Consider the following 8,799-nt stretch of genomic DNA (forward strand, 5'->3'; position numbering starts at 1 on the left):
TAAACTAACATATTAAATAAACTATATATCTAATATGAAAATGTTTGTATTGAAATCGTGAATCTCCTATTGTCATCTAATTTAATTCTTAATTCGTAATCTAGTAAATTCATGCATTCAACACAATCGGTGATATACTTTTATCAAATATTCTTTTTCGAGGTTTATTAGACCTATTTTTAACACGATCCGATTCTATTTCTAGTCTGAATTCATATGAAAAACTTGCATTGATTTGCATGATTTATCACACATGATTGCATATGTCATAAATATTATTCATAATACCTATTGCCAATGTGTCGATTTTCATTTTAGACTTATTATGAGTATTCTATACTACAACAAGCAACTTACTATTTAATTAGTGATTAAGCAATCAAAAAGGTTCAATAGGAATGCAAAACCAATCAAGAAAAATCATGAAATACTAAATTAATTATCTTGAATTAAAATAAACAAACAACAAGGTTCTTCATCCATCCAAAACAATGAAAAACTCAACTTAACATCCTATTAATTAAATTACACAGAAATAATTGGAAAAATATCACCCGAAAATAAGAAAGATGGATAAAGTAGGAGAAATTCACGTTCTTAGCTTAAATTTTGAAACCGGGTTATGAATTTTCAAAATCCTTGTATGATTCACCTTGAATTAATGTATAAACTTGTTCTTCACCTTCAAAATATCTCCAATTAGCAACAAAAGAGTTAGCCTAGTTACAAAATGAAGGTATCATTGAGCCAACTACTTCCCAGTGGACATGCCAAACCTTTTATGTCAACAAGCGAAGTGAGAAAATTCGCAAAAAAAAAAAAATAATAATAATAAATAAATAAATAAATAAATAATCCTGAGACATGTTATTGATTATAAATCTCTGAATAATTTCTTTATTGATCATAAAATTCCTTTCCTTAAAAAAAAAAGAAAAAAAAAAGAAAAAGCATTAGTTGCCAATTTGTCTAATGGCCCTGTTTTTTCGAAATTTGATTACGAGGCAAAATTTTGGCAACTTGGAATCAATCCAGAATAGAGGCATAACACATGGTTTCATATTCCAACCCATTACTACCAATGGACGATTATGCTATTTGGTCTTAAGATAGTGCCCTCATTATTTCGAAAGGTGATTATAAGAATTATCGTCCAATAATAGAGTAAGCATTAATCTATATTAATGATATTTTCTTATTTTCAAAAGATGAAGCTTCGCATTCTCAAATATTATCTTAGCTCACATATTTGACAAAACAATTTGGGGCACATATTTGACAAAACAATTTGGGGCCATGCTCTCTCAAAAGAAAATGGTTAACAAAGTCTCTAAATTGATTTCTTAGGAATTTACATCAAAGACGGCCAATATTCTCTACAACCTCATGCTGGACATGACTAAAAAGGAAGTCCAACAATTCCTCAGAATAGTAAATTACATGATAGATTTTTTTTTTTTTTTTATCATCTATCTCTATTTATCAAATCATTGCAAAATATGTTGAAGAATGCACTGCCATGGTCTACACAAAAAAAAAAGGGTAGCCATTAGCAAAATCAAACAGAAATTGCAAGGTCTCCCAGCTTTGTCTATTCCCACTAATAAAAACGGATTTTGCAAACTCGTGCAAGTGATTTGTATTGGGCAACAGTTCTTTTAGAAGAAAATGATGAAAAAAATTGATATATGGAAATAAAAATGGATAGCTTTCAGAAGCGAATAATCACTACCATTCCACTTTCAAGGAGATCTTAGCAGTCAAACGGTGCATTAAAATTTTTTAGTTGAAATGGATAAGTTAGCATTTTCTAGTATGCTTTCATTCAAATAAAAACAAGTCCCAAACTCTCAATTGGTCAAGTGGGCAAAACGGTTTTCAAATTTCGAGTTTAATATAAAATAATAATAATAATAATAATAATAATAATAATAATAATAATAATAATAATAATAATAATAAATAAATAAATAAATAAATAAAAATAAATAATAAAGAACTCATGTTCAAGTACCAATCCATAGTCATCCAACAAACAGGACTGAAACACTTGGTGGGCTTATATTTCATCCAGACAATCATTTTCTTACTCTGCTTCACATAGTCCTATATCAAGCAGTCTAAAATTTTTCTAAAGAACTCCTTTGATTTTTATGTTATCCATTGAAACTATTTCAAATTAGTATTTGTTTTAATGTTAGTGCGTCTCTCGAATGATTTAAACAAATCAGTTTTCAAAGTTTAAACAAGCACGATCCATTTAAGAAATACATTTCGAGGCAAAAAAGTTATTTGAATGGTTTAAACTTTAAATACCTTCAGACTTCTCAACATAATGTTTTTTTAATCTAGATCTTTCAAAGAAATGGTTATGTTACAATGTAGGTTCATATAAACATTTCTCTATGTCCAAGAATATGCGGTATAACCCTTCAATCTTTATCAAGACTGAATGATATGATCCAGGAGTCGAGCCCGATGAAGGCAAGTGCGAGATGAGATCCGTTGATAGTTGATGGCAGTCCAACGACACGAAAAGCAAGTGAAACAGTGATGGGATTGCTCGTTCAAGAAACTATTGATGGAACCATGTTTGGGACTCAAAATGGAGCATCTTTCATGTTCGGGTCAAAGGCCGAAGACGGAGGAAAATGTTATGCCTATGCGGTCACATAGGCTTGCGGTCGCATAGGTGCTTACCGAAACTCAAAGGAGCCAACCGAACTGAACCATGCGAACGCATGGAAATACACTATGCGGTCACATAGACCATTTTTTTGGCGAATTTTCTAATTTTGGCAATTTTTCATATTTTGTTAGTTTTTTATTCTTTTCCATATTTTGGGGATTATGATCGACTTTTGCACGATTTTTACCTAGTTTTTAGGTTTAGTATAAATAGGAGTTTTCATTCAATTGTTAAAAACTTTTGACATTATTGATATTGAATTAAAGTGAGGCGTATTGTTTTCTTTTCATTGTTCTTCATTGAACAATTTCGAAATTATCAAGTGTTAACTTGTGGCGTTCAAATAACCGAATTTAATTCTTGGATTGCGTGATCAAGGGGTCTTTCAAGCGTCGTTCTTGTTGGGATTTTTGGTTTGACTTTCTTTTAGATTAATCCTAAACTCTTGGATTAATTTGGCTTTCTTGGGTTCGTCAATCTAGTTGTGGGTTTAGTAGTCAACGTTGCTGTGGGGTTCACATCAGTTGGTATTATAGCTTTGGCTCCAAATTAATTAAAGGTTATATCTTTTCTTTATTTGTTTGAGTCGTTAATTTTGTTTTTCTTAGTTCTTCTTCGTTCTTGTTTTTCTTTTCGTCGTTTCGTTGAGTTGTTGATAGTTTAATCATCTTCTTTCATCAAGGAGTAAAAAAAAAAGAAGTACAAAAAAAAATTGATATTATTATTGTTTGATTTTGTTTTTCTACCAGCAACACTTCCTACATTGTGTTTGACTTTGGGATATTCAATTGGGTTCGATTCTTTCAATCTTCTATTGAGTCTATTCACGTATTCTTATCAAAACATTCATCTATTCCATTTATTCAAGTCCTTTGAGTCTCGTGGTCTTCGATTAATATTCGGTTTGTTTGAATTCCTGGTAAAACAATTGATTTAGTTCACTTGGTTCTTTGAAGTGCTTGGAGGGAAACTTTGAGTGGTAAAAGGTCGAGTGGTGAGTTTAATAGAGGGAAAAAGCCATAGTGAGTGTTTTTCGAGTGAAATCTTTGTGAGGCATAAAAAAAATTGTGTGATATGATGTCGGAAAGAGAATGTTCTAATTCAAGCCGAAACGGTAATGACAACAATGCATCGGAGGACATGATAAGGAAGTTTGAAAGGGTACTTGGTGATGTTAGGGAGAAGGTGGATAGGCAATGGGAATGGATGGTGCAAATAGGTACTACAATTGCTAATCTTAGCCGAAAACAAGTGGAAATGTCTAATGCTAGGGGGCCGGGTAAGCGTGAATCTAGGAGAGGAAGGCGAGATGAGTATCGTAGTGATGAAGATAATTTTGATAAAAATGACTTTGATATGGGTCGAGCGAGGCATAAGGGCGATAGGATGGAAAGACAGGGTAGAAATAACTTGAGAGATAAAGTAGATGGAAATTTGGGGTTCAAAAGACTTTAGATGTATTGAATGAGCATTTTTATTGGCCTAAGATGAAAAGTGACGTTGAGCGAATTTGTAGTCGATACATAGGTTGTAAAAAGGCTAAATCTAAGGTTTTACCACAAGGTTTGTACACACCTTTACCTGCATTTATTGAGCCTTGGGTTGATATCTCGATGGACTTTGTTTTGGGTTTACCTAGGACTAAGAGAGGTCGGGATTCTATTTTTGTGGTTGTAGATAGGTTCAGCAAAATGACACATTTTATACCATGCCACAAAACTGACGATGCCACGAACATTGCTGACTTATTCTTTAAAGAGATTGTGCGTTTACATGGGGTTCCTAGAAGCATAGTGTCGGATCGGGATGTCAAATTTTTGAGTCACTTTTGGAGAGTTTTGTGGGGTAAGTTAGGCACTAAGTTACTATTTTCCACAACTTGTCACCCACAAACGGATGGGCAAACCGAGGTGGTGAATAGGACTATGACACAATTGTTATGCACAGTAATCAATAAAAATTTGAAGAGTTGGGAGGAGTGTCTACCATTCGTTGAATCTGCATACAATCGAGCTGTTCACTCTACTACGTCATATTCTCCATTTGAAATTGTATATGGTTTTAATCCACTAACTCTTTTGGATTTAATTCCTTTACCTGTGAATGAACGTGGTAGTTTAGATGGCAAAAAGAAGTCGGAATTGGTTAAGTCACTCCATGAAAAGGTAAAAGCACAAAATGAAAACAAAAATAAGTTGGTTACGTTGCAAGCGAACAAAGGTAGGAAGCACGTGACATTCGAGTCAGGATATTGGGTTTGGGTGCACCTTAGGAAGGAACGGTTTCCGGAGCAAAGGAAGTCTAAGTTGCAATCGAGGGGCGATGGTCCATTTCAAGTTCTCAAAAAGATAAACGATAATGCATACAAGTTGGACCTTCCAGGTGAGTATAATGTTTCGGCTACTTTTAATGTATATGATCTCTCTCTATTTGATGTAGGTTCAGATTCGAGGACAAATCCTTTTGAAGAGGGAGGGGATGATATGATCCAAGAGTCGAGCCCGACGAAGGCAAGTGCGAGACGAGATCCATTGATAGCCGATGGTGGTCCAATGACGCGAAAAGCAAGTGAAACAAGCGATGAGATTGCTCGTTCAAGAAACCATTGATGGAACCATGTTCGAGACTCAAAATGGAGCAACTTTCATGTTCGAGTCGAAGGCCGAATCAACTTGGATCAATTTAATATCGAAGGTTGAAGATGGAGGAAAATGATAAGCCTATGCGGTCACATAGGCTTGAGAGACTTGCGGTCGCATAGGTGCTTACCAAAACTCAAAGGAGCCAACCGAACTGAACCATGCGACTGCATGGAAATACATTATGCGGTCGCATAGACCATTTTTTTGGCGAATTTCCTAATTTTGGCAATTTTCCATATTTTGTTAGTTTTTGATTATTTTCCATATTTTGGGGATTATAATCGACTTTTGCACGATTTTTACCTAATTTTTAGGTTTAGTATAAATAGGAGTTTTCATTCAATTGTTAAAAACTTTTGACATTATTGATATTGAATTAAAGTGAGGCGTGTTGTCTTCTCTTCATCGTTCTTCATTGAACAACTTCGAACTTATCAAGTGTTAACTTGTGGCATTCAAACAATCGGATTTAATTCTTGGATTGCTTGATCAGGGGTCTTTCAAGCGTCGTTCTTGTTGGGATTTTTGGTTCGACTTTCTTTTGGATTAATCCTAAACTCTTGGATTAATTTGGCTTTCTTGGGTTCGTCAATCTCGTTGTGGGTTTCATAGTCAACGTTGCTACGGGGTTCGCATCACTGAATAAAGTATATAAAAGAGTTCGAAAAATTTTGAAGGAAAATGGCTGAAATCAACTAAACTATTTATCCTCAAATTTGGCCACACATAAAAGACAATACTCTTTGGGAACTTTTGCCATTGGTTTGTGCTTTGAGAATCCAACAAGATATCAAAGCATACATAGAAAGCACGTACCAACTTTTTGGAAAGATGTTTGGATGCTATCCAACGGGATTTTGTGAACTTGATATGGCACATTGGAATCAGAATGAAGCGTATCTAGTAGTTAATTCGTACTTGGGTAGAAGAATTGTTGTATGAACTTGGTGAGTTGTGGGCTACGACTATGCTAAGTGAATGCTCACCACTAGCTATGAACTTGTCATTGTCCTCATGCATTGCCTCATTTGAGTATACCTAGTTGGTAAGTGAGCTAGGACCTATATCAGAAGATTCAAATTACATTTGAGTCTATGTAGAATCTAATACATTTAGTCAAACATTTCTTGTAATGCATGTTAGGTAAGCCATTCCGACACCCTTTTGTCAAGCTAATCTTTCTTTGTAGTACTTGCATATTGCTTCATAATCTAACTTTTCGTTTACTTGACCCATGAGCACAAGTTTATAATGTTCCCAATGCTTAATAGTTTATTTCTTCGTTTATTGGTTGAGCTGACTATATGTTTTTCTTCTTCCTCTATGTCATCCAAATTAATTGGATCAATGCTTCCATGTACATCTTCGTCACCCAAATCAATAGAAATTGGAATGTCGTTAACAAAAATATCGTGATCGAATGATGGAGACGAAACAGGAGTTAACTTCGTGGCGTCTTGGAGTTGATACCAAACATTTCTTTGAACTCATTATTCTCCAGGTAATTAATATAATCCATTTGAAATTTTAATAAACTATGAAATTAGAATAAAATATAGAAAGAAGGTAGATTTGAATTGCACAATAAAAGAACAAACTAGAAGCAGAATACAGATAGTTAAGAACTAATTGTATAAAGGATTAAAATGTATGTACAGAGGGGGGACTACCGAACCGTGTCCCCCCTCTCACATAACACGTGGGCCCCACGTGTATTAAATAATGTCGAGCCGTAGCGCTCACCTCCTATTGTGAGTAGTGGATAAATGATTAGATAAAAAAATTCGGTATATGTTGCACGATCCTTGTATAAAAATTGAATTACTATAATTGTATGAGAAATTTAGAATGTAGAGAGTTGTTGTGAATGAATTGGGGAGATGGAGTATTTATGGAGAAAAAATTTTGACGTTTGGTTAATGTTCACATTTTTTTAACGAGCACAAGCGATTTGCGGACCAACAAGCCAAGTGCAGTTTGACTTCTCCATTTTTTTGGGGTCGACTTGGCATCAAGCTCGACGAGCGGTTCATGGGATGTGTGTTTGATCCAATTATTACCCTTAGTTAAATGACCACGTGACACTTACACGATATCAAATTTAAAAAGTCAAATAGTCCAAAAAAATTTCTTTATTTTAAAATAATCTGAAACGTGACTAAAAAATTGAGGAATAATACTATTCATTTTGTAATAGGTTGAGGGTACAAGTGCAAACACATTTTAAAAGATTGAGGAACCTGGTAGAAATTTAACCCATTTCTCAGACCGAATGTTTTTTTCCCCTGGAAAACAAGCTTTTAGAAGGAAAATTAAAAGGGTAATGCTACATGTTCATTAGGGTGTTCATAGGGATGTTAATGAGCCTAGTCAGCTCGCGAGCCGAAATTTTAGGCTAGGGCTCGGCTCGGGTAAAATATCCGAGCTTTCTTCCGAGCTCGATGCTCAACAAAAAAATTTAGGCTCGACTCGAGCTTTTGATTCAGACCCTTTCGAGCCAAGACGAGCCGTCTCGAGTTTTGTTTGGTTTTGGATTTATTTTTAAAGGCAGCAACAACTTATTTAAGCTGCCTTTAATTTTTATTTTTTTTTAAAATTAAATACATGCTCGGTTGTCCCGAGCCGACGAGCCACACGGGCTTGTTCAAGCTTTGTCCGGAACCTAAATGTGGGGTTCGAGCTGAGCCTCAAGCCAGACAGATTTGAGCTTTTTTCGAATCAAGCGGCCCGAGTCGACGAGCTCGATTGTCATCCCTAAGTGTTCATAATGACGTCCACTCTCTGTGTTCCTCTCCATATAAGGAAGATGCTCTCTGTGTTCCTCTCCATATAAGGAAGATGAATATCATTATTGATATTGCATTATTTACAGTATCATATTCCCAATTAAAAAGAGAATAAGTTGTGAAAATAAAGTAAAGCTGTCAAATAGAAGAAAATCAGGGGGGGAAAAAGCTCATGACGAACGAGTATAACAATTGTTTCGTGACTTTCGTCCCCCATCACCAGTCCACTGCGCCATTCTCTCTCTTTCCACTTATTTTAAGATTTCAGTCACAAAAAGATTCAATTCTTTTCATTCCTCTAGTCCCCCCTGATTTATTTTCCTATCAAATTACCGACGGTACTACTTGTAAGCATCAAATGGTCTCAATTTTTGCATTTATTCATTTATGAGCCTTCGTGTATATACTTATGCTGGGTTTTGATGTTACTGTTCGGTAATTATTTGTAGGTCATTCTGGATGAGGAATATTTCCTGGGTTTTGCAGATCATGCCCAGATCTTGTTAGTTCATGATCTAGCTGAAAAATTTTGGAATCCTTGAATGGAAAGGAAAGCTAGGTGAGTTTAAATCCTTTTTTTTTTTTTTTGTCTTAATTGTATTTGAGCACAAACATTTCAAATTTGTAGAATCTCATTCTGGAAATTCTAGGTATTTATTGTAAAGTGCATTCAGTCCCCCCC

The 8,799-nt window shown here is 34.9% G+C and overlaps 1 protein-coding gene across 3 annotated transcripts in view; it reads left to right on the plus strand.

Annotated features, from left to right (window-relative positions):
- The first annotated feature begins 8,259 nt into the window (after positions 1–8,259).
- The window catches only part of LOC111404258 (serine/threonine protein phosphatase 2A 57 kDa regulatory subunit B' theta isoform-like), a 5,307-nt gene continuing 4,767 nt past the window's right edge, over positions 8,260–8,799 (plus strand). For 2 of the 3 annotated variants that reach the window (XM_023033068.1, XM_023033069.1), the window contains exons 1-2: positions 8,260–8,464; positions 8,567–8,676. The gene's annotated coding sequence lies outside the window, so the exon portion shown is untranslated. The remainder of the gene's footprint in view (positions 8,465–8,566; positions 8,677–8,799) is intronic. The other variant, XM_023033070.1, reaches the window with a different exon arrangement.

The sequence above is a fragment of the Olea europaea genome, chromosome 11, assembly GCF_002742605.1.
Source record: "Olea europaea var. sylvestris chromosome 11, O_europaea_v1, whole genome shotgun sequence".
NCBI classification, from domain to species: domain Eukaryota; kingdom Viridiplantae; phylum Streptophyta; class Magnoliopsida; order Lamiales; family Oleaceae; genus Olea; species Olea europaea.